Genomic DNA, 25,709 nt, shown 5'->3' with positions numbered 1-25,709 from the left:
AAGCTCAAGACCAGCCTGAATTTATAGCAAGACTCTCATCTCAAAAAAAAGAGAAATATTAAAAATAAAGTAACCTAGCAGGTTTTTGCCCAAGATTTGCTCAACTTGAAAAGTAATACATAAATAAGTAGATTAATTCCTGTTCCAATGGAAATGTGGTTTTCCCTTTACTGCTGCTGAAAATTCAAACAATAGGTCAGCATCTAAGCAAAAATTTTAATTTTCTTGCTCATCTAGACTCTTCTTCAAGACCTTAAATTCTTCCAGTCTTACCTTGTTTTTCATGAAAAATTAGCATTTGTCTTTGTAATGTTCCTATTCTTTTTTCTTCTCTCTCCCTTCCTTCTTTCCTTCCTCTCTTTTTCTCTCTTAAAAGCACAAAAACAAGAATTGAAATCCTTCCCAATGTAGTGAAGATTTGGTGATTACTGCACTTTGAAATGGAGATGTTGGTGGATAGTTTCTCAAAAATAGACCATTTTCTGTTCTACTAGACTAGATGCACTCTCCACTGCATGCTGGACAATGTGGTCAAGTTTTGTATTATACCCCAATGGACATCTGTCCAGGATGAATGGAACAGAGAGACAGAGGGCAACTCAGACCATTCGGAGATATCAGAAGAATGGAAGCTGAGTATATTTTCATGACATTCAAAGGTACTTTATAGTGCTAGAATACAAATTTCTACTCTACCACAAAATCAACAGAATTTAGAACTGATGAGGCAATCATATTGGAACAGAGTCTCTCTCTTCTCTCTATCACTTCTTGTCCTTTTCATTAAAATAAAACCCTCAAGTTAGGCATGGTGATGATAACTGTAATCCCAGAACTCTGGGAAACAACGGTAGGAGAATCACAAATTCAAGCCCTGCATGGGCAACTTCATGAATTAGTGAGATCCTGTCTTATACATAAATAAGCAAGCAAGCAAGCCTGGGAATATAGTTAAGTGCTAAGTCCTGGGTTCAATCCCAATCATCACCAAAATTATTGAACAATAAAACTCTCCAACATAAGTCCCCAGTCTAATCATAAAATATCAGTAAATCTAAATAGTGGGACTTTCCACAAAGCTGTCAAGGTTAATGGAAACAAAGAAAGAATGAGAATGTATCCAAGCCAGAAGAGAATAAAGGCCACAGTAACTAATGCAATATCATGTCCTATATGGGATCCTGAAAGAAAAATAAACATTAGTAGAAAAACTGTTAAATACAAGTGAAGTCTCATATTGTGCAGCAACATACCAATGTTGATTTCTTTGCGTGTGTGTGTGTGTGTGTGTGTGTGTGTGATGGAGATTACACTAGGCCCTTGTACATGGTAAGCACATGTTTTACCATACTGAGCCTCATTCCCAGCTGACTTCTTAGTTTTGTAAAATGCTAACATTAGGGAAAATCTATAGTTACTGTACTTTGCTAATCTCCTGTTAATTTAAGATTATCCCAAAATTAAGCTTATTAAAATATTTTTTAAAGCTTTACCTCATCTTTTCCCTCATAAGGGTATATATGCCTATAAGACTGTATATGCAAAAAGAAATAATACTTTATATTATACCATGTGTCTTTTCTCCAATCTATATTATTTAATGCTTATATGTAGCTACTTGCATAGCCAAGTTTGGTATAATTGTCCTCAGTTTCCATGTGAGAAAACAGAAGTTTTAAGGGTTGATTCACTGTGTTGATTAGGGTACAGTCTAAGCTATCTTATAAAGAGATACAATCCATGAAACGTAACCCCAAAATATGCCACATTATTATCCTGATTACTTCAGACTGAACACAACTGGGAAATGTCAAATGTACATACAGATTTTCTTAGATTTCCCTTACTGGCCAAAGACAACTTCTTCAGAAAGAATCCAACTGTTAGGAAAGCCTTCCCTGGGGATTTTTATCTACCTGGGAAGATGAACACACAACAGGAGGTGACACCCACGGCAAAGGCAAAGACCAGAGCTCCTCTGAAGAGTGCAGCAGCTATCCCTTGGTGAGGACCTGGGCTCCTCCAAGGAGAATAGCCAGAGCCCTTCTGAGGAAAACCAGCTGCAGTTAAGCTCTTCTAAGGAATATCACCATGAAATCTTTCCCTCCTGTCTTCCTTTTATGTCGTTTGGACAACAATCCTCCTTAAGTGAGTCTTTCACACCCAGAACCATGTAGCTCAATTTAGCTGGGCGTTCCTACTCAAATTAACAATTAATTAAGCACCACATTCTGTTTCAGCATTCCTGTGGTGCTTCTGTGCATGTAAATATACTGGTATGCTTTTCCCTCTATTCATCTATCCTTTGTTGGTTTATTTCAGCAGACTCAAATACCAAACCTTCAGAGGGAAAATGTGAACTCCCCTAAGGAGCACTCAAAAATGTAGTTTCAAAAAAATGTATTTTTTAATTTATCTAACGTGGAACAGACTGAAGCAACATGATATTGTCTGAGCACTGGGGCTCCTTCTATATCCTTATTTCATTGGGCTGGCCATTATCAATAGATGAAAACAAGTTCAGCAGTACTATGTCAGCCTTCCAAGCCACAGGAAAGAAAGGGCAGGTAAACAACACCATATTGTTAAGAACAATATACACAATTACTCACATCATTTTTGCCTGCAACACATTAGTTAAAGCTTTGTGACATAGCTATACCTAACATAAAGGAAGTCGGGCAATGTGGTCTGAGAGGCTACAACTTAGGTGCCAACGCTAAAAGGAAGAAGAAAAAGTTATGGGGACAATTAACCAAATGTGGTATAATTACTAAGCTCCCTAGTGGAAGAGTAAGAATTTGTTTAAGTAGAACAAGAAACTTAATTAGAATCTTTCAATTTCAAGTTTGATGCTACTTCTATTGATTATTGAATATGTTCACTCTATTCACTTATACATAAAAAAAGAAATGAAATGCAGTGAATTTTTTCTTTTACCTTTTAATGTCTTTTATTTTTTCTTGTTTTTTAATTTTTTCTTTTAACATCTTTTAATAACTACCTTTGCTACTTCATAAAATCATTGACTTATTAGTCATTTCCTTGGATGTCACCTTCTTCTAATGTTTATGTGTTTCATTATGTCAGTTTAAGTGTGTCAGTGCTTCTTGAATGCATATCCAAAGTGGTACTGTCTTTAAATTTTTTTAAAGTTGGAGGAAGACTGAATTGGAAGAATAAATTATAGAGAACTCAGCTAGATATTCTGTGTTCTTTGACCTATATTTGCTAATCTCCAGGGTCAAATACAGGTTTCATGGAAATCAAAATTAAATATGACTTCGAAACCCTCCTTAAGAAAAATACACAATGATTTTTGCTAATCCACAACTAAATGTGAAAGTCTTTATAAGAAATGAAACTATAGGATTAGGGGTATAGCTCAGCAGCACAAGTGCCTGTGTCTGGCAAGCACAAGGTCCTGAGTTCACTTCCCAGTACAAAAAAAAAAAAAAAGAAAGAAATCATAAAATTTTAGAGGGGGTTAGAGATGTGAAAATTGTGGTTCCTTTTGTAAATTTTACGAAGATATGTGATGAAGTAATCCAATGGTTAGGGCCCCTCCCAGAATCTTACATGGAGCCTGTGCTAGGAAAAACTGGCATAAAAATAAATACATTGGCCAACGGAACAATAGAGAGTTCAAAAATAAACTTATGCATTTATAGCAAACTACTTTTCAACAAAGGTGCAACAGTACACAGGGGGAAAAAGAAAGTTTCATCAATAAGTGATGGTTTTTTTCGTTTTGTTTTTTGTTTTTCTTTGTTTTTTGTCTTTTTGAGACAGGGTCTCACTATGCAGTTCAGGCTGAACTTGAACTCACTTTGTAGCCCAGGCTGGCCTCGAACTCACAAGATCCTCCTGGCTCAGCCTCCTGAGTGCTGGGATTACAAGTGTGCGCCACCACGTCGGGCCAATAAATGATGTTGAAAAAACCTGATGTCTACATAGAAAAGAAAAATGAAATTGGATACTTCTACTACAACATATGCAAAAATCAACTCAAAATGAATTAAAGACATGTGTGTAAGACTCGAAGCTATAAAATTACTAGACGATAACTTGGGAGAGCTCCATGACATTGGTCTAGGCAAATAAAATAAAATAGTCTCATTTCTTCAAAGGACAGAGTGAGAAAGAAATACATAGATATGTTAAAAATGAAAGGTTCTTAAGAAAACATACAGAAGCACACTTGATACTGGGATCTTTGTGGAGGACTTATCCCTTAAAACCATCACCTCACTGGATGTAAAAATAAATAACTTTTGGTTTATTCCTGTCTGTGCTTTCTTTATTTGCTTTTTATCCCTCACACCTATATGTACTTCTGATATCTCCTTTCCCCTGCCTGGTTTATATATATTTTTCCATGTATTTTATTTCCTGATATTTTAGTTGCCTCTTTTTTCATCCTCTAGTCCCTTGCTACCCACTCAGTCTCTAATTCCTGCATTTGAATCCACTTATGTAGTGGCAGAGCTTCTCCCCTGCTTTTTCTAAGATGATTTTCATATCTTTAAAACCTACAGATGCTGGGAAATGCCATCAATCTGGGAGAGAAATGCAGCCACGTGATGCCTTGCTCACCAGATGGAATTTCAGGGTGACCTTGTCTGATCACCAGGCCTGACTTATGAAATACAGCCAGTGATGAAATTCATGGCCGGCAAACTCTCTGCACAATGTGGGGCAACAGCATGGTCAATGGGCCAAAGATGACAGACAGCTCTTCTCCCACCCTTAGTCTGTATGAATTTTGGCCCAAGGGATTTTGTTCAGCAAGGATTAAGTTGTCCCAGAAATAAGATAACAACACTCTACCCATTGCTGAGCTGTGGGTTTATTGCTTGCTGAGGTATAACAACCTAATCACTCAGTAAAGCAAATTATTAGCAACATCATAGGATTTTAGTCCATTTCAGTGCTTTTTAAATTAAGCAGACAGCCTGGGATATGGATTAAGATTCTTGAGACTATGACTATAACATGAATTTAAAGAGGGAAGGTGCATATAGAAGCTTAATAATCCTACCTGTCATCTGTTCATTCTTTTTGGAAAATAACCGTTACAGCTCACTATAATCTTAATCTTGCATACTCATTTTTTAAATATGTGACCCATTTTAGTACTAATAAATGAGCAGAAATCTAAATACAAAAACAGGATGACTTTGATATGCCTTCTGACATTATCTCATTAATCCCCACGTATTTCTGAAAGATGTATGCAATGTATTTAATCTCCAATTTACAAAATTAAAGGAAGATATCCCAAAACTCTTTAACATGTTTAAGGTCACTCAGTGGCTCAGTGATATACTCTAAAACTAGTTTTTCTAACAAGAAGTTCTCTGACAATCAGAAATACAAGTCCACTCTTTGATGATCAGAAAATTTATCTGAAACTGAATGCTGATTTGAGCAGGAATAAAGGCATTGCAATAGGAGGTTTTGTATCTTTAGATTTTCAATATAAAAACCTGTATCATTCATGTAAGTCCTACTTAGATTTCATACATTACAATGAAGATATCTACCAAGAAAATTTTTCTGTGGTACTAAGGATTAAACCCAGAGCCTTGCACATGCTAGGCAACGTTAGCTCATGCTAACACTGGGCTAAATCTCTAGCCCTTTTTATTTTGAGACAGGTTCTCACTAAGTCTCCCAGAATGGTCTTGAGCTTATCTTCCTACCTCAGGATCCTGAATGGCTAAGACTGTAGGCATAAACCAGAGTAACCAGCTCTGAAAAGGTTCTCATAACAAAATTTTGGGGGCTAGAGACATAGCTCAGGGGTAAAATGCTTACCTGACATACACAGGACCCCAGTTTGATCTCCAGTACTGCAAAAAAAAGAAAAAAAAAAGAAAAAGAAAAAGAAAAAGAAAAATCTTACCCCTCAACATTTCATTTATAAAATTCAGAAAAGTACTTCTGTGAAAAATAATTCATAGGACTCAGTTAAATAAGAAGTAGCATTTCACAGGTCAAAATTTATAGACGGTGGAGCATTTTGGAAACAGGAGTCAACTACCACCTAAGGATTCTGATCCAGGAGCCCACAATGAATGGTATGATAGTAGTAAAAGTGGCTACATCTGCATGAAAGAGTTATGGCAAAAATCATCCCCTGTGTCCCCAGTGCTTGGCTCAGCCTGACAAGCAGATATTTAATGCATAATCTGGACTGGAAAAGGGGAAGGTATGTGAATAATCAATGATATTCCAATGTGTCTGTATTATTCTGCCCCAGTGAATCTCCATTTGGAGACAATGCTAATATTGCCAGAATATTTCAAGTTCTTTCCATTATTTAATGTTTTTTGAAACAAGAGCTTTTCTCTATCTCCAATGATTTCTTTTTTTAAACAATTTCTTAACTCATTGAATATCAAAGTTTTACACTTGCAACTGCCATGAAGATGCTTTAATTGAACAGATAACCAGTAATTTTGTGAGTTTCTAACCTTACTGAGTATTATCAACAGCAGGGTACATGTTTAACATAGATTCACAGGTCACCAATCATTCTGATTCCGACAGAAGGGCATTTAAACAAGAACTCCATAGGATTTAGTATAGGTGCTCTAATGGCCTCTGATGGAAATAAGCTTTCTAAAATGGCTCTACTCCATAATTTAAAAAAAGAGACACTCAGAAATGTTTCTCCCTCAAAGCAACTCATTCATCTATTCAGTCATCGAAAAACATTGTGAATATAGACCTAAGATATCATTGGTTTGCAGAGTTGGAGCCTGGTCTGGTCCCCAATTTATTGCTGTTTCTACTCTGCCTACTGCTAGATGTTATGGATGTTCAAAACAGTACACAAGGCAAAGGATGGAGCAAGTACTATTTGGATTCAACTTTAAAGAATGAATAGAATTTCAGCTTAGAAAGATGAGGAAAGAGGAACTGGGCCAGGAAAGGTATTGATAACTGTACAATGACTTGTGTCACAGTTCATACACAGAGGACCAAATGAATGCATCAGAGATGGTACTAGGGTCATATAGCTCAGGATTCCCCATTTAGCATAGTGCCAGGAACCTCAGAGGTTTACCTTGTGTATCTCCTGGGCAGTTCTCACTGCCCATTCAAATCTGTTGGTATTCTCTTTGGAAAAAGAAGTCTCCCAGAGGCAGCAGAAACAGCAGCCTGAGCTCTCTTACCTAAAAAGTCCCCTAAAAAGACAAGTAGAATAAATATGACCTGGAAAAGTACTCAGAATGCTGGGGCCTCGTGAGGAGAAAAGAACTACTTTTCAGGACGTGATTTTTCAGGACGTTTTTGTTTTCACTTTAGACTGAATATTAGAATCACCTAAGGATTTTTTTTATTTATTCATGTCCTGGTACCCTCACAGATCAATGGACTCAGGAGCACTAGGGTGGAGTCTATGCAATAATATATGCATGAAAAGTTTACCAGGTGGTTCTAACGTGCACCCTGGGATATGAATCACTGATCTAAAAAGCTACAGCTTGAAGACAGCAGATGCAACATAAATGTGCTATATTCAATGAATCGAGATGCAGGTGGCTTTGAATAGAGTAATTTCAGCCTGAGACCAACAGGCTCAGGAAGAGAGTCCTATGAAGTGATGGCAAACCTTTTAGAGCTTTCAATGATACACACAGCCTGCTGCAGCATGAGTGCCATAGGTTCACCAGCAGTGAGCCTAAGTAATCCTAGGCTCAGAGTAAAGGTAAGAGCCAGTTTATCTGAGGGTGGCACCTAGGGTTTTTGTTTGTGGAGGACTAATTTTGTCAGGCCAGATGCACTGAATTTTAATAGTAAACAAACAAGTAAGAGAATAAATTATTTCATTATTATCCCTACTCTTTAAGTAAGGAAACTGAGGTATGTAGAGGTAGAATTACCTATGCTGCTTGTTCAAAAATAAATGAGTATTTATTAAGTCAAACTGAATTTTGAAACATTCAAGAGACTATATTTGGTTCTATTACTGGACACTGTCTTTTTAGGTCAAAAACTATTACATACAGGCAATTTCATGTTGCTTATCCTAATACATTCCCATTCCATCTTGTCTTTATATGTTTTTCTTCTTCTATGGTTTCTTACTCTGCAAGAAGTCTAACTGTAGGTTGGCTTTGTATTCCCACAGAATCTTCTTCCAGATACCAATCTTAAACTCCAGAATTGTCTATATTATTGCACTGAATCAATCTGTTTGTATTGGTTCTACTTGGTAAAAAGTTTAAACCACAAAATAAGCTGAATAAATAAGTGATCCTCCATGGAACAGAATTTGGCAAATAATCTAGGACTGCCAAACTTAGTAAGGAGAACTGAAGTTGAATCCCCACTTGCAGGTTTCTCTGAGAAGAAGGGCAAAAGTTGCAGCAAACTAACAGTCTGTGAACTTAATCTCCAACTTCTTTAATAAAAGTAGGGAAGAAGAGTAAACTTCTCTTTGGACCTATAAGAGTTATTGTACAGGAAACTGCACTGGTGCTTAACTTAGTTTAGTCTGTAACACTATGCCAACTTTAATCTTGTTGTTGTCTTCTTAATTCAATACCTATTAAATGGTAGTTTTTTTTTTTCAATCCCACTAGATTGCTTTGAGTAAATTCCATAAGGCTAAGACTGTTTCTGTCTTAGCCATTCATTTCTAGCACCTGGCACAGCACCCAGTATGAGCTAGAGGTCAATAAATACTATGGTAAGAATGAACATGTTGGAGTGATGCATCCACAATACAAACATTGGCTGGTTTTCTAATCTAAGCTTGAGGATAAATGGCTTTGTGATATTGAACAATTCATTTAACTTATTTGGGCTTCCCTACATTTCATTAGTAACGGAGGGATTAGTAAAGGAGGATCTTCACTATCACATTAGTAAAGATCACATTGTTCTTTACTTCAGTAATTCTAAAGCACAGAAGAAAGTACTGCTACTATTGTGCACAGTGTAGTTAAAATTTCTGTTCTATTCTTCTACCTGTTCATCGGTCCTTTCTATACTTACCCAAGAGCATATCAGAAAAGGGCAGAGAGTACAAAATTAGGAACCAAATCACAAAGAATTCTTGGACGACTCCTCAAGGTATCTGTGTTTCCCTGACCACATGAGATTATTACAATAGCAAGGCTCATAGGGTCAAATTCTGAATACACAAAAATTGTATTCTCTTCTGGCACTGTCCAATTTGGTGTAGGAATAATTTCTCAATCATATTTTCTTCCATGTGGTCCACATTTGCATTTCAGTTTGTTGAAAAATCTGTGCTTTTTCTTAAAAACAATTGGAATTTTTCAGTGAAAAACTGGTTTCTCCTAGATAAATCTGCATTTTCATTTAGAAGGAAACCAGATAATGGCTTCTTAGCTAGGTCAGAGTTTCAGAGTTACTGCTTGAGCTGACAGCAGACCTTGGTGTCATCTACATGGTGCTGGCTTTACAGGCATGCAGAATGCAAGAGTCATGGGGTCACAGAGTTTTTCACTTATATTTCAGTGGAAGCCTTGGGAGGGCAACCTGTGTGCCCCTGACAGACGTGCAGCAGTGAAGCCAAAAGTGCAGGGGAGACCCCAGGAAGTTGGAAATGCCAAAAATGTGAACATCAGAGCTAACCCATGAGAGCAGCCACAAGGCTACAGCTGGTAATGCCACACAGGTAGTGCTGCCCAAGCCCTTTAGAGTTCATATCTCTCCACAATTTGTCATGAGTGCTGGACATAGAGTTACAGGATATAGTCTTTCCCTAATTGGGTTGTGGTCTTGCTTCAGCCCTATTCCTTTTATCCTTCCATTTCTCCCTTTTAGAATGGGAATGTTTATTCTGTGCCATTGCACCTTGGGAGTATTTAACTTTGAATAGGAGCTCACAGTTGAGAGTTTGCCTTGAGTCTCAGAGAAAACTTTGGACCTAGACTTTTCAGCAATGCTGGAATTGCTAAGACTTTGGTGAATCTTAGAGGTGCACTAAATGTGTTTTGCATAATGAGATAGTCATGAACCTTCTGGAGGCTAGAGGCAGAATGTTACTGTTTGGATCTAAAGTGTCTCCAAATGTCTCATGTGTTTGGAAGGTGAGTGGATCATGGATACATTATAGCTGATTTGATGTTAGCAGGAGGTCCTCATTGGAGGTTGGTCCCTGGGGGCATGAACTAAGAGGCTATGATATTATCCCTAACTCTGTTCTTATTCCTAACTCTTCTTCCTCTCTTTCTCTGCTCCAGCTAAAGACTTATTCAACTTGAGCAGCTTTCTTCTGCCATGCTTTTCCACCATGCTCTTTCTGCCTTGAAGCCAGAAGACCACAAACTGAAATTATGAGCCAAAATAAATCTCTCCTTTAGATCATGGGCATTGAGTATTTTGTCCCAGTGACAGGAAAATGACTAAAATGATGAATTTCTCACACTAATGCAGGATATAGGAACCCCTCTGAGCAGAAGGAAGACAAGGCTGAGCACAGAAGATTAAGACTGATAAGTGTGATAGTGTGAAATACTGAGGAAACAGATCAAATTTCTTTTCAGAAGATGAGGGTGCTGAAAAATGAAGAGTATTTAAAATTAAAGTTACAACCTTTAAAGATTTATTAAAAATGATTGAAGGTTTCTTGCTTGGAAATTTAATATAATAACTGTAAATTACTCTAGGGAAACTACTTTTTTTCACCCCTTTATGTAGTGAATGTATGCAAGCCATCAAGATTTCCCATCCAACCTGAGGCATTCACTCACCAGCCAGCCCATGCAAATGTTGGTGGCCTATAGTTCTCAGCTGAGATACTCCTTGAAGCTCACCCTTATTCTGAAGAGAGCCACTTTTTCCAATGTGCAGCCTACATCTAGTTACTGCTTCTTTTTATAGGATTAGCTGACATTTTTTTTTATGACCTCGCAGGTCAATTCCTCCCTCCGTGTAAACTTCTCTCTTCTCATTCTCACTCAGAGTTTGTTTCCCAGTGTAGTCAACCAAAAACGTAAGTATAGTAGCAACTGGGGTAGCAACAATGATGAAAGGATTCTCTGTTTATTTTGGAAGTCCTGTGAGTGACATGGTTAGACTGAACCGGGCAGGTAAAGGACTTGCCAATTTTATTGCCTTATTGAGGAAGCCCCAACATGGCAACCACACAACCACAGGAAATGGCTCTGAGTGTTTCTACAAAGGCTCTATTTCATTCAGTGGTGTACAGGCAAATGTCTCTATGATTTTTTTAAAAAGCCCTGATTTTTACTCTGTTAATTTCTACAGTATAAATGTTCCTACCTTGCCTAATTTCATGCACCAATTGTTCTACAATTGAGCACATCAATTTCACAAATATTTCACAGTCAGTTCTTGGGGACCAGTAGGAGCCAGCACCATTACACCACTCATGTGGTACACTGTCCTGCTCAGACCTGCTTGGACCAGGATGAGCACTGAAGTCACAGACAGCAAATCTGACATAGTCATGTCAATGTCCTAGGTTTGCAGCATGAGAATCAGAAAAAAAAGTAATGAGTAGACAAAGTAACTAATTTGAATGTAAATACAGAGAGAATATGAGCAAAAGATAGCAGGGAGTGAAAGCTAAGACAGCAGCCAGCAGATGCAGTAATGCCACAGGAGCCAGGAAGTGGTAGAAACTGTGAGTTGGCAGTTGGTAGTGAAAGAACCGATTGTGTACAAAGAATGAAACTGAAAGGCATTGCAATTAATGCAGAGATAGAAGGACAGTGAAGCTATCTTACTAGCAGAACCATATAGCACAGAGTAATCAATTCACAGTGTTTGCACACTGACAAGAGCACCCTGAAGAGCTTACATTTAAGCACAGACCACATTGCTGTTGCCTTATTTCTACAGATATCCTTACAATCAAAGCTTTGCTATTTGGAGAAATCAGGGAGATGCTCTGCTGTCTTCAAAGATGTGATTATGTTAATTCCAGATCACCATGTGAGCTAAGAAACTATAGGCAGAAACAAATCTAGAGTACACATGTGCAAATGTTGACATCAACAAAAACAACCCAGAAGAGAAGTGACAAAATCTCTGTAACAAAAAGAAAACAAAGTCATTTTCTTTTGATGGTCTAAACATTCATCACAGCAACTTGATTAAGTCACTCCTTTACCCTGCTAGTGAAGGAAAAAACTACTGTATTAGGGATTTGATACCACTGCTTTATTTATTTGACAAATACTTGCTGAATCACGTTTCTGAGAGCCCCAAACTGTGGTGGGGTCTGGGAACAAACAGAAAGAAGGAACAGCTACAGCCTTTCCATTGTGGAGCCTATAACTTAGTTAGGGAGACAAACATTTGATTTTAAAATGCCTATAGGAAATATAATGTTGTTATGGTTTGTGTCTGCATGTTCCCCTAAAGCCTCATGCAGTCATGGGTTGGGCTTCTAGATTTATGATTGATTCATGGTCTAATGTCGGAATTATGAATGTGAGTGCTACACCTACCCTGGGGCGGGTAGTTTGCATACAATGTAAGGGAGGGAAAGAGGCTGCTTGCCACTGCTCCTCCCTTTTGCTCTTGTTGCTTTTTGCTGTTTTCCACCATCATGAACAGTTGCCCTCTGCCATGTGCCACTCTGCCTTGGAGCCAGCTGAGTGTGGATTGAAACCTCCACAAACTGTGAGCTAAATAAACCCTTCCTCCCTTAATTTTGGGTGTCCAGAATTTTGTCTCAGCAATGAGAGAAAAGTAACCAAGACAGGTGTTTTCAATTCTTTTGGGAAAATATCCATAAGGGGAAATAGCTGGGTCAAATAGGAACTCTAATCTTAATTTTTTGAGGAATCTCCACACTGATTTCCACAGTGGTTGTACCAGTCTACACTCCAGCCAACAGTGGACAAAGGTTCCTCTTTCCACACAGCCTCGCCAACATTTGTTATTGGTTGATTTTTTTGATAATAGCCATTCTTTCTGGAGTGAGATGGAATCTCAGCGTTGTTTTAACTTGCATTTCTCCAATGACCACCATGTTGAACATTTTTCATATATTTATCTGCCATTTGTATTTCTTCATCTGAGAAGTGTGTGTTCATCTCAGATGCCCATTTTTTATCTGAATTTGGGGGGCCTGATTTTTTTAAATTCTTTATATGTTCTAGAAATTCTTTGAGGGACAGTTGGCTAAGATTTTTTTTCCCACTCTGTGGATTGTCTTTGCACTTTGTTGGTGATTTCTTTTGATATGTCAAAAATTTTTAATAAGATGAGACCCCAGTTGTTGATTCTTTGAAGTATTTTCTATGCAGTTTGGTTTTTGTTCATGAACTCTCTACCTATCCCTATGTCTTAAGATTTCTACCTACTTTATCTTCCAGTAGATTGTGTTTCTGTTTTAAGATTTAGATCTTTGATCCATTTTGACTTTAGTTTAGTGCATGGTGATAGACATGGGTCTAGTTTTAGTCTTTGGCATGTGGAAAGCTAGTTTTTCCAGCACCATTTATTAAAGAGGCAATCTTTCTTCCAGTGAAGATATTTGGCCCCTTTGTCAAAGAGAAGGTGACTGAGTGTGTTTGTAGTTGTGTCTGAATCTTCTAATCTGTTCCACTGATCCTTAGGTCTGTTTTTTTGCCAGCTTTTATCACAGTAGCTTTGTAGTATAATTTCAAGTCAGGGATTGTGATGCTTCTTGCCTTGCCTTTGTTGCCCAGGATTGCTTTTGCTATTCTAAGTCTCTTCTGGTTCCAGATGAATTTTAGGAATGTTTTCTGTACATCTGTGAGATATGCTAATGGTATTTTGATTGGGATTACATTGACTCTGTATAACAGTTTTGGGAGTATGGCCATTTTCACAATGTTGGTTCTTCCCATCCATGAGCAAAGAATATCTTTCCATTTTCTGAAATACTCTTCTCTTGTTTTTTTTAAAATTCTCTTTAAAAAAAAAAAAAAGAACTTTTTTTTTTACATGCCTATGGAAAACAAAGAACTCAACTATACTAAGTGCCCAGGAGAGACAATTGGTTGGGGAGGTAAGAGATGATGTCCCTGTGATGCAGCAATAATTAAGATCTACATCCTAATTATTCAGACTATTCAAATGAAAAGAGGGAGAAAGAGCAGTAAGGAAAACTAGGAACTACACTTGCAAAATCATATGCGAAGGAAGCAAGAGGACTGATAAACCTTCATGTTCAAAGCACAGTCCTGGACTAGTCGCTTCAGTATCACTTAGCTGCAGAATCTCAGGCTCCCTTCCTGCTCTACTTAACTGGAATTTGTATTTTAAAAGATCTGCAAGCGACTTGTACACATTTTAAAATCTGAGTGGGCTGAAGCTATGATGTGAATGGAGGATGGACAGGTAGGTAGAGCCCACCACCCAGTTTCACTGGCCATGTTTAGAACTTTGGCTTTATTCTAAAAGTGCTAGGAGGTCACTGAGGTGTTTTAATTTGTGTCAGATGATGTAAGAGGGGATCTAGCTATGATGCAGACATGTACTAGGCAGAAGTAGAATGATATGTGATTTTTAATTAGGCTACTACAATGATCCAGGCAAGAGAATAAGGGAGTTTGCTCTTCAGAGATGGAAATGGAGATGGAGTTGAAAAGAAGAAAATGGATCTAAAAAATATTCAGGAAGTAGAGTCAATAAGCAAAGATAAGAGTTTAGATTTGGGCATGAGACAGAGGTGTGACAAAGAATAAGATGACCCACACAAACGATTCTCATTGTTGATACTCACAGCAAGAAGCAAGCCTAGAATGTGCTCATTATTTGTTGAACTTGAATGCTAAGTTTAGGGCAGAAATTATGAGTTTAGCTTTGAAATTTTGGGGAATTTTTGTGGGTTGAGTTGTGCCTCAAAAATATACGCTGAAGTCCTAACCCCTAGTACCTGTAAATGTTATCTTATTTGAAAATAGGCCTTTGCTGATGTAATCAAGATAGGGCCAGTTTGGATTAAGATGGGCTCTTAATCTTATGACAAGTGTCCTTATAAGGAAGAAGGATTTAGAGACACACATAAAGTTCATATGAAGTTAGAGCCAGAAGTTGAAATAATGTATCTACAATCTGTGAATGCTAAGGATTGTCACAATCACCAGAAACAAGAGAAGGGTACTGAACTGATTATACCTCAGAGCTCCAGAAGGAACCAACCCCACTAACACCTTGATTTCAGTCTTCTAGCCTCCAAAACTGTGAAAAAAATTTCTATAGTTTTAAACCATCTAGTTTGTAGTATTTTGTTTGGACAGCCCTAGGAAACTAATAAAGAAATGTCTTTCCAATACCCAAGAAGAAATGTCAATAGTGAGTTATAAAAAAGAAATTTGGGTCTGAAATTGAGAATCTCCTAATGAAGACTTTTTATACCCAGAATTTACTATTATTAGGATAAACACCCTTGATTATATCCCTCCCAGTGATTATCTTCTAGCAAAGATGGGCTCCCTTGTTTATTATAAAGAACAGTCTAGGAGATCTACTTGCCTCTTTGACAATCTGGAAGCTAGGAAAAGAAAGGCACAAAAGAAAAAAACGTTTAAAAAAAGAAGGTAAGATATATAGGGAACATCAGGAAAGTTGTTATATAAGATTGTTACAATTTTTGTTGCAAGGGGCAGAAATGCTTTTATCATGTTTTGAGATTCATGTGTTATCTGAATAGTTACAGTAGTTGCTCCAAAGTCTCTTAGAGATTTTCTTTAATTTAGTCATCTCTTTCTAGGAAGGGCCATAAGATAACCTTTCCTGGGGTGTAAACATCATTATCCGTTCCCTGTATGATTATAAAGGTCATTCTCATGCATCATGGGCCAGTCTGCCTCCCAGACCAACCAGGTAACAGAGATCAAGCTGTTTCAACAGGTTCATAATCAGCGCAGCTCCCTAACTAGCACAGCCTCCAGTATAACTGGGCCTTGACTGGGATGAGGGAAAGGAGAAAAGAAAGAAAGAAGAAAAGGAAAAAAGTAAATGGATATATACACAAGATAGCTAAGAGAATTGTACTACTAATTTCTATTGGTTTATTGAAAGGAACAGTTAATGTTTGTTTGATCAATCTTGCATACCTATATCTGGTAATCAGAGCAACTACTTTGAAGATAACAGTAAATAATACAACTAATACAACAACTATTGTTGATTTACTATCATCTTGTTTTGAAATTCTATATCATTTTATAATTTTTGTGTTGTTTTGCTTTTGTCTTTGTTTTGGTTATTTGTTTTTGGTTTTTCTCTTTAAAATAAAAAAAAATTAAAAAACAACTGGGCCTTGAGTCCAGAGAACAATAACTTAATGAAAATGCATACTGTCTGAGAAGGAAGTCGATGTTCACCATCCTCTTTATAGGTGGCTGGTGTCGTCTAGACAGTATCCCTTGTCTCTAAATCTGAAGTGGAAAGGAGAAAGGAGTAGTATTTTAAGCAGGCTCTTATTTGCTCAGCAGTTGGTAGCAGCATGTGTCTTGGTTACTTTTCTCTCATTGCTGAGACAAAATACCTGATGCCCAGAATTAAGGAAGGAAAAGTTTATTTAGCTCACAGTTTGTGCAGGTTTCAGTCTATACTCAGCTGGCTCCAAAGCAGAGCGGCACATGGCAGAGGGTAACAGTTCATGGCAGTGGAAAACAGCAAAAGCAGCAAGAGCAAAAAGGGAGGAGCTGGTAGAAAGAGCAAGCCTCTTTCCCTCCCTTATGCTGTAAGCAAGATACCTGCCCCAGAGTGGGTGTAGCACTTACATAATCCCAGCATTAGACCATGAATCAATCAAAAACTCTAGAAGCCCACCCCACGACTGCATAAGGCTTTGAAGGGGCATCTAGACTCATAGCTAGGTTCTACCCCTTGAGAAAATACAGGCTTTTTCTTTGGAGAATATCAAGTGAGCAGGATTCTTTAGCTGGGAGCAGTAGTGCTGCCCTTAAAAACTCTGCCTGCTTCTAGTTCCTCAGCTTAATTGATATATACTGGGGAGATGATGTGTACCTTAGTCACTTTTCTCTCATTGCTGGGACAAAATACTGAACACCCAAAGTTAAAACAGGAAAGGTTTATTTAGCTCACAATTTGTGAGGGTTTCAGTCCATAATCAGCTGGCTCCAAGGCAGCATGGCATGGCAGAAGGGCAACCATTCATGGCAGCAGAAGACAGCAAAACCAACAAGAGCAAAAAGGGGTTGGGGGGAAGCAAGCCTCTTTTCCTCTCTTATATTGTATGTAGGCTACCCGCCCTAGGGTGGGTGTAACATTCACACCATCTCCATGCCCTCCTCTTGCACAGGCTGAGGATGTTTACAAAGTGAGGACCCTGGGCCCTTTCTAAGTTACGCTGAAATGCTGTAACTCTGTTTCCTGAGATGAGGGCATGAAAACAAGCAGACTAGGTTTAACAAACTCTTTCAAAAGCCTTCCCCTCATGATCACATGAGGCTTTGGGGGACATCCAGACACAAAACATAATAATGTGTAACTTGAAGGAACTGAAAGTACAAAGGTAACAAGAGTGCAGTAAAGATGATCTTAACTATTCTATATCTATTTTCTATATGTAGTTTTCATGAAGAATTAATAGCAATAGCAGCTGGAAAAGAGAAAGACAAAGAGGAAAGGCAAAAAAAAAAGAAGGAGAAAAAGGAAACAGAAGAGACACAAAATAAAACAATCCTGACCAATAAGAACAAAGCAGGAGCTATCAAAATCCCAGGTTGCAAGTTATATTATGAAGCTACAGTGGTAAAAACAGCTTGGTACTAGCACAAAAACAGAAATGAAAATCTGGAATAGAATAGAAAAAGCAGAAAAAAACCCAGGTACGTTGGCATGTGACCCTTGACAAAAAGACAAAACTATACACTGGAGTAAAGATAGACTGTCTTAGTTACTTTTCTCATTGCTGAGACAAGATACCTGAAACACAAAGTTGAAGAAGGAAAGGTTTATTTTTGCTTACAGTTTGTAGAAGTTTCAGTCCATAGTCAGCTGGCTCCAAGGCAGGGTGGCATGACCGAGGGGAACTGCAGGGGAGAAACAGTCCATGCCAAAGCAGCACAGGCAGAAGGCAGCAAGTCAGTGAAGCAGCAAGTGACAGCAGCAGCCCTCTTTCTGTCCCTTATATTCTATCCAGGCTACCTTCCCTTAGGAAAGGCAGCACTTACATCCACGTGGGACACCCTTAATTTTAGCACCGTGCCACTAATTCCAGCATCACACACTTAACCCCAGCATCATATGCCCTAGATCAAGCCACCTCCAGAAAGCCCCACCTATGACTGCATGAGATTTTGGGTGGACATCTAGACACAAGCCACAACTTAGCCTATTTTAATAAATGATGTTGATAAAAGTGACTATCCATATGCAGAGGAATAAATCTGAACACATATCTTTCACCTTGTACTGAAATAAAATCAAAAGAGGTCAAAGACCTACATGTTAAAAAGAAACAATAAATCTACTGGAAAACAAATTAGGTAAAACCTTTGAAGATATAGGCATGGTCTTTCTGAACAGATTCTCAATTGTACAAGGAATAACACTAAGAATCAGCAAATTGGACTATATGAAATCAAAATGCTTTTGCACAGCAAAAAAACAATGAGTGAAATAACCTATAGAATAGGAAAAAATTTTGCCAGCTACTCCAGAGACAAAGGACTAATATTTGGGGGCAGGGGGAATATACATATATATCCACAGAAATAAAAGATATAATCAAAAAAAGGGCAATTGAAACGAATAGACACTTCTCGGAAGAATTATAAATGGCCAATTAGTACATTTAAAAAGGCTCAACATCTGTGGCCATTAGAGAAACAAATCAGAACAACCCTGAAAGTTCAGCTCACTCCAGAAAAAATGCCAAACAACAAAATGCTGAAGAAGCTGTGGGGGACAAGGATCCTTTCAATATTGCTGGTGGGAATGTAAGCTAGTACAACTACTATGGAAATAAATATGGAAATTCCTCAAAAAATAAAAATAGAAATTCCATTTAACTCAGCTATACCCCTGCTGCATATCTTTCCAAGAGTCAAAGACATTATATTACAGTGATACATGCATACCCATGTTTATAGCAGCACAATTCATAGTAACTAAATCTTGGAAAAATATATATCTATCAACAGATGAATGGGTAAAGAAAATGTGGTATATGTACATGATGCAGTACTACTCAGCCAAATAGTAGGATAAATTTGAGTTTTTTTTAAAAAAATGGATGTACCTTGAGACATAATGATAACCAAAATAAATCTGACAGATAAAGTTAAATATTGCATGGTTTCTCTTATATGAAAGACTCAAAGTAGAAATAATTTCAAGAGCAAAATAAAAGATGATAGGAAAGAAAGGGGTAGATCTTTTGCAGATGGGAAAGGGACCTAGGGATGGAGGGAAAAGGAGGGGAGGAGAGGGAAAAGGGAAACAAAAAGAATTAAGATGAAATATATCTACCAACTCTTCATGATGAATGTATTCACTATGTATTACAAACATGTACTTATGAAAACAAAATACTAAAAAAAGTAGTGGGTCACTTCAGGACCATCAACAACAAACCAGTCCCCCAGATCCTTCCACTCAAAATCAATAAAGAAACATCAGTGTCTTAGTCACTTTCTAGTCACTGGGACACAATACCTGACACTGACAACTTAAATGAGAGGTTTATTCCAGCTCACAGTTTTGGAAGTTTCAGTACCTGGTTGTTAGGCTCAAATGTAGAGATAGTATGGGGGAAGGGTCTGCCATGGAGGACAGCTGCTCATGTCATGCTGATCACGAAACAGTGAGTGAAAAGGGAAGCTGGGCAGGGAGATATATACCCTTTCAGGTCATGCTCTCAGTGAACCACCCCTAACCAAATCCCACCTCCTAACAGCACATTTAGCTCATTCAGTATAGCATCCCAAAGATCCAACTATTGTCCAGTCACAACACCCCAGATCTAAACCACAGCAATCAGACCTAAATTGCACCATAGATCAAATGGATTTGACAGACATCTACTGAAAATTCCACCCAATCATAGCAGAAGACACATTCTTCTCAGCAACTAATGGAGCCATCTCAAAAATAGATCATATTTCCAAAATAGATCATATTTTTGGCTATAAAGCAAGCCTAAACATGAGAAAAATTGAATAATTTTTATGGTTTAGATCTAGCTATCCCAAAAGGGCTTTCTCTGTTTAGAGGCTGGGATTTCAGAAGGTGATTAGATTATGGGGGTGCTGGAGCTGGCTTATTGTGGAGAGGTGGAACCTGGCCAGAAGAGGTGAATCACTGGTGACTTTACTGGGTATATCTCCCTCCCTGGCTTCACCCTTTCTCTCTCTGCATTCTGGACATCATGAGGTCAGCAGCTTTCCCCTCACTATGCCTTTATTCCATGCCCTTCCTGCCTTGAAGCCAGCAGACTTTGGGCTAAAACTGTGAGCCAAAATAAACTTCTCCTCCTTCAAGTTATGGGTGTCAGATACAGAGTCCCAGCAATGAAGAAAATTGCTAAGACATGTTTTTTGCATCTTATTGGAATAAAACTAGAAATTAATAGCATGAAACAGTATAGAAATTATACAAAAACATATGGATATTGAATTCAGTTTTAAACAATCAAGGTATCATTGAAGAAGTCAAGAGAGAAATTTTAAAAACTCCTAAAAGGAAAATGGAAACACAATATATTCGATTCTGTGGGACATAATGCAGTAGTTATAAGAAGAAAGTTTATAGCTAGGAGTGACTATATTTTTTTAAAAAAAATCAGAGAGATCACAAATAAATAACCTAATAAAGCATTTCAAGGCCCTAGATAAACAAGAATAAAACAAAACCCAATAGAAGAAAAGAAATAAATATCATAACTGAAATTAATGAACTAGAGACTAAAATAACAGTACAAGGATCAATGAAACAAAGAGTTCTTTGAACAGATAAACAAGATTGATAAACCTTTAGCCAAATCAAGCAAAAGAGAGTTAACACCCAAATCAATACAACTGGAGATAAAAAAGGGATGTTATAATAGACACCAATGAAATCCAGAAGATGATAAGAGGCTATTTTGAAAATCTATATTCCAGGACTGGGGATGTAGCTGAGCAGGCACGGTGCCTGCCTGGCAAGTATGAGGCCCTGAGTTTGATTCCCAGTACCAAAAGAAAATATATATTCCAATAAATTGGAGATCTATTATAAATGGATAAATTTCTAGACACATAAGACCTACAAAAATTGAGCGAAAAAAATATAAAAATCCTGAACAGATCAGTATCAAGCAATGAGACTGAGGCAGTAATAAGGTCTTCCAAGAAAGAAAAGCCCAGGACCATATGGATTTACTACTGAATGTTACCAGACTTTCAAAGAACTAACACCAATGTTTCTCAAATTTTTCCATGAAATAGAAAGGTAAAGAATGTCTCCAAATCCATTATATAAGGCCAATATCACCTTGATAACAAAACTGAATAATAAAACAACCAAAAAAAAAAAAAAACAAAGTAAGGAAATTATACACCAGTATCTTTGATAAATATAGATGCAAAATCCTTAATAAAATACTTGTAAACTGAATTCAACAGCACATTAAAAAGGTCATACACCATTAATAAGTTGGTTTCATTCCAGGGATACAAGAATGCTTCAATATATGCATATCAATAAATTGATACTCCACATAAATGGAATCAAGACCAAAAATTGCATAATCCTGCCAGATGACATAGAAAAGGCCTCCTACAAAATGCAACGTCTTTTTTTGATAAAAGCCCTGAAGAAACTGGGCACAGAAGGACCATAACTCAACAGTATAAAGGTGTATATAACAAAACTATAGCCAACTTTGTAGTGTACTGTGAAAAACTGAAAAGCATTTCCTCTAAAATCAGGAATGAGTATCCAGTGTCACTACCCCTATTTAATACAGTGCTTGAAATTTTAGCCAGGGCAGTTAGGCAAGATAAAGAAATTTAAAAAGATGAAAATAAGAAAAGAAGTCAAATTATCCTTCTTTACAGATGATATGATCCTATAACAAGAAAGCCCTAAAAGTTCCATCAAAATTCTTTTAGATTTGACAAATTCAACAAAGTAGGATAGAAAAGTCAATATTAAGAAATCAATATTTTTTACACCAATAATGAACTACCAGAGAAAGAAATCAAGAAAACCATTCTATTTACATTAGCTACAAAAAGGAATGAATATCCAGGATTCAACCTAAGAAGGTAAAAGGCTGAAAAATTAAAAATAGTGGAGAAAGAAGTTAAAGAAGACAATAGAAGATGGAAAGACTTCCCATGTTCATGGATTGGTAGAATTAACAATTTTAAAACGGGCTTTTTACCAAAATCAAGCTACAAATTCAATGCAATCCCTATCAAAATTTCAATGACATTCTTCATAAAACTGGAAGAAAAAAGAAAAAACCCTAAAAGTGAGACTAGCAAAAGAAATTCTGAGCAAAAAGAGCAAGGCTGGAGTCATCATAATACCTGACTCCAAATTATACTACAAAGCCATAGTAACAAAAACAGCATGGTATTTGCACAGAAATAGATTTACACATCAATAGAATAGAGTGGCAGGGATAGAAAACATCCACACAACTACACCCATCTGATTCTTGACCTAGGGGTCAAAATGTACAATGAAGCAAAGGCAGCCTCTTTAACAAATGGTGTTGGGAAAACTGAATATCCCCATGTAGAAGACTGAAACTAGGTCACTGTGACCCTCTACAAAATCAATTCAAAACAGATCAAAGATCTAGGAATAAGACCTGAAATTCTGAAACTGCTAGAAGAAAACATAGAGAAAACACTTTCAGTCACAAGCAAAGACTTCCTAAATAGGCCTCCAGTAACAAGAAATAAGAACTTCATTTCATCTAAAGATAACTCTTCCAAATTATTTCATTCTTTCTCTAAGCTTTCACTCCTTCGACTTTCTCTTTGTCTTTTACATATTTAATCTTTTCCTTCTATGGATTTCTTCTCTTTAGCCTATAAATAGTATTCCCCAATCCCATTGACCTTGTATTATTCTTGGTAATTTATCTCCTTCCATTCTTTGCCAAATTTTCAAAGAGTGGTCAATAATCACTATCTGTTTCAATCTGCCTTACTAAGGTCACCAAGGAATCCATATTACTAAATCTGATGAACATGTTTAAGTCTTTATGGTAGAAATGACTTCTTCAGATTCTGTGCATATTTCTTTTATAGGTACTGTTACCTCCATCCACTTTTACAATATTAGTATTCCCAAGGGTCTAGTCTCAGCACATACACGCTGAGCAGTGTGTAATTTGGGCCACCCTTGTGGCTGTAACAACCATCTATCTGAAGATGGGTCTGTAACATATACCTCTGTGTGAGACTTCTCCCCAGAGCTGTAGACATATCTATCTATTCTTTGCTCAACATTTCCACCTGGATATCCCATGGGAACCTCAGGCTCTGCATTTCCAAAGTAACATATGTAAGGTTTTTTCTTTGTGCAACACCCACTTCTATTCAGCCAGCTATGCCAAAAAAGAAAGTGAGTTATCTTTAAAAGTCCTCACAGTCTTTCCTTTAAACATGTTTAGCAATACCTAATAATTATATTTCAATATCCCAAGAATCTTTTATTTTCTTATAACTTTCTTTGATGTCAGAGCCTGGGCTTCTCAGTGGTTTCCAATTTTGCTCAACAGTGACAGATCCCTCATGTGAAACTGAAACAAAACTGACAATGAAGAGATAAAGATTTATAAACTTAGTAAATATGATGTTTAAGACATAAAATGATCTGCATCTAATTTCTCCATGATGCATTTGCCAAAAATTTACACAGTGGTTCTCTTGGGAGAAAGACATAATGTTAGTAGTTAAAATTTTCAGAATAAAAACATAACAATTATTCCCACAGTACAAAATGAACAAAAAGTTAAGTGAAATCAAAGATATTTTTATTACATGTTTTATCTTATACAGATAATTCCAGTCCTTTCTGGCTAGTCATACAAAGATATGTTTATTACAACTTGAATGTTGATCTTTGATAGAAAAATATTAAAATAGTATAATAATATCTTTAGAGAGTGAGAAATAGTTTGTAAAATTCTCAGGCAGCTCATATTCCATTATAAAACTTTGGAGGAGAAATCTTGCTCACAGATCTCCTTCTTTGATAGCCTATCCAAGATTCAAACACGAAATTATAAGAACTATCATAAAATAAAATAATTCTGCTAATCATGCCTATTCAATATTTTTCACAACTGATTGCACCACTTGCTGTTTAAAATTCCCCAATGGCTTTCCATTGCTCTTGGCATAAACAGAGTATTTGGAGGCTCACCATAATCTGCCATCCATCCCTCTCCTTCCTTCTCTATAGCTTGGGCCCACTGTTATTGGGCTCTAGCAACCCTGTGTTTTCCTTCTGTTTCCTCAAACACTCCACCTCATTCATATTATAAGGTTGAAGATGTCTGTGAGAAGATTCCTCTTCCTAGAAATGTCTCCTATCAGATCTTTGCTTGGGATGGCTCCTTCCTCATATCTGTATTGCAACACAAAAGCCATCATTGAGAGCCCTTGCGAAGCACTGTTCTACCCAATTCTGACCCACCACTCTCACCAAGCAGATCCTTGGACATATCATCACTTTTATTTCCTCATGACACTTAGCACTATTTGAATCATTGATATGTATATTTGCTTATCTTCTGTCACCTCTGCTAGAAACAATCACTAGTAATTCGGAAATTTATTTGTTTGACTTGCATTTGGTCCATCTTCTCTACTACAGTTTAAACTTTATGAGATTAGGGATCTTGTTTTATCTTATACAGATAATTCCAGTCCTTTCTGGCTACTACATTCTTCCCTCACCCTTGTAGCTCAATTCTTTTGAGGCTCCAGCTTGTGTTATTCCTATTCTTAACTGAAATATGATTAAGAGAAAGAGCAAAAAATGAAACAAAAACAAAGTTCTTTCCATTCACCTTCTGAGGGAAGGGTGATACTCCCAGTCCTGAGTGGAGCTAAGAGTATCATGACTGTCACAGTGGTAATACCGTACTCACAGGAATAGTCAACTTTTAATAGGCACCTTCTGGGTGCCTTTTAATATAAAGGCAATGTGAATTATGCTGGTAAACTCAGCACTATTCTCAGCTAAAAGAGCTCATACTTTGGTCAGCAATGATATCTAAGCAACTGTAATTGAAATGATCAAATATCTTAGATAACCTAGGACAATTCTGATTACTAAATCATATGCTCTAGATTGTGACTCAGAATAGCTTGACCTAACTATAAATTTGATATAAATAGTATGAACAAAGGGAACATAAAAGAAGCAATTAACTCTGTTGGCAGAATCAAGAGAAACCTCACAATGGAACAGTTAGTTGGGTCTTGATGTAAATATGGGATTTTGTTCAAACTGAATAGACATGGAACAGCATTCAAATCAAAGAAAAAAATACAAGCAAATGAAAAGAAGTGAATGAGATCAACAACAAGGACAGTAGAACTCACAAAAATGAATGGTGTTACAGTTCAAATCCAAAATGGCCCCCAAGCTGGGCGTGGTGGCACACCTGTAATCCCAGCACTAGGGAGGCTGAGGTAGGAGGATCAGTACGAGTTCCAAACCAGCCTGGGCTACAAAGTGAGCTCAAGGCCAGCCTGAATGGCATAGCAAGACCATGTCTCCAAAAAAGACAA

General features: G+C 37.2%; 1 protein-coding gene across 1 annotated transcript in view; it reads right to left on the bottom strand.

Annotated features, from left to right (window-relative positions):
* Positions 1 to 25,709, bottom strand: part of LOC102013474 (translation initiation factor IF-2-like) — a gene marked incomplete at its 5' end in the record, with an annotated part of 133,393 nt that overhangs the window by 22,111 nt on the left and 85,573 nt on the right.

The sequence above is a fragment of the Chinchilla lanigera genome, unplaced genomic scaffold (assembly GCF_000276665.1).
Source record: "Chinchilla lanigera isolate Chin_1 unplaced genomic scaffold, ChiLan1.0 scaffold00006, whole genome shotgun sequence".
Taxonomy (NCBI): domain Eukaryota; kingdom Metazoa; phylum Chordata; class Mammalia; order Rodentia; family Chinchillidae; genus Chinchilla; species Chinchilla lanigera.
This window is presented reverse-complemented; position numbering and strand designations above follow the sequence as displayed.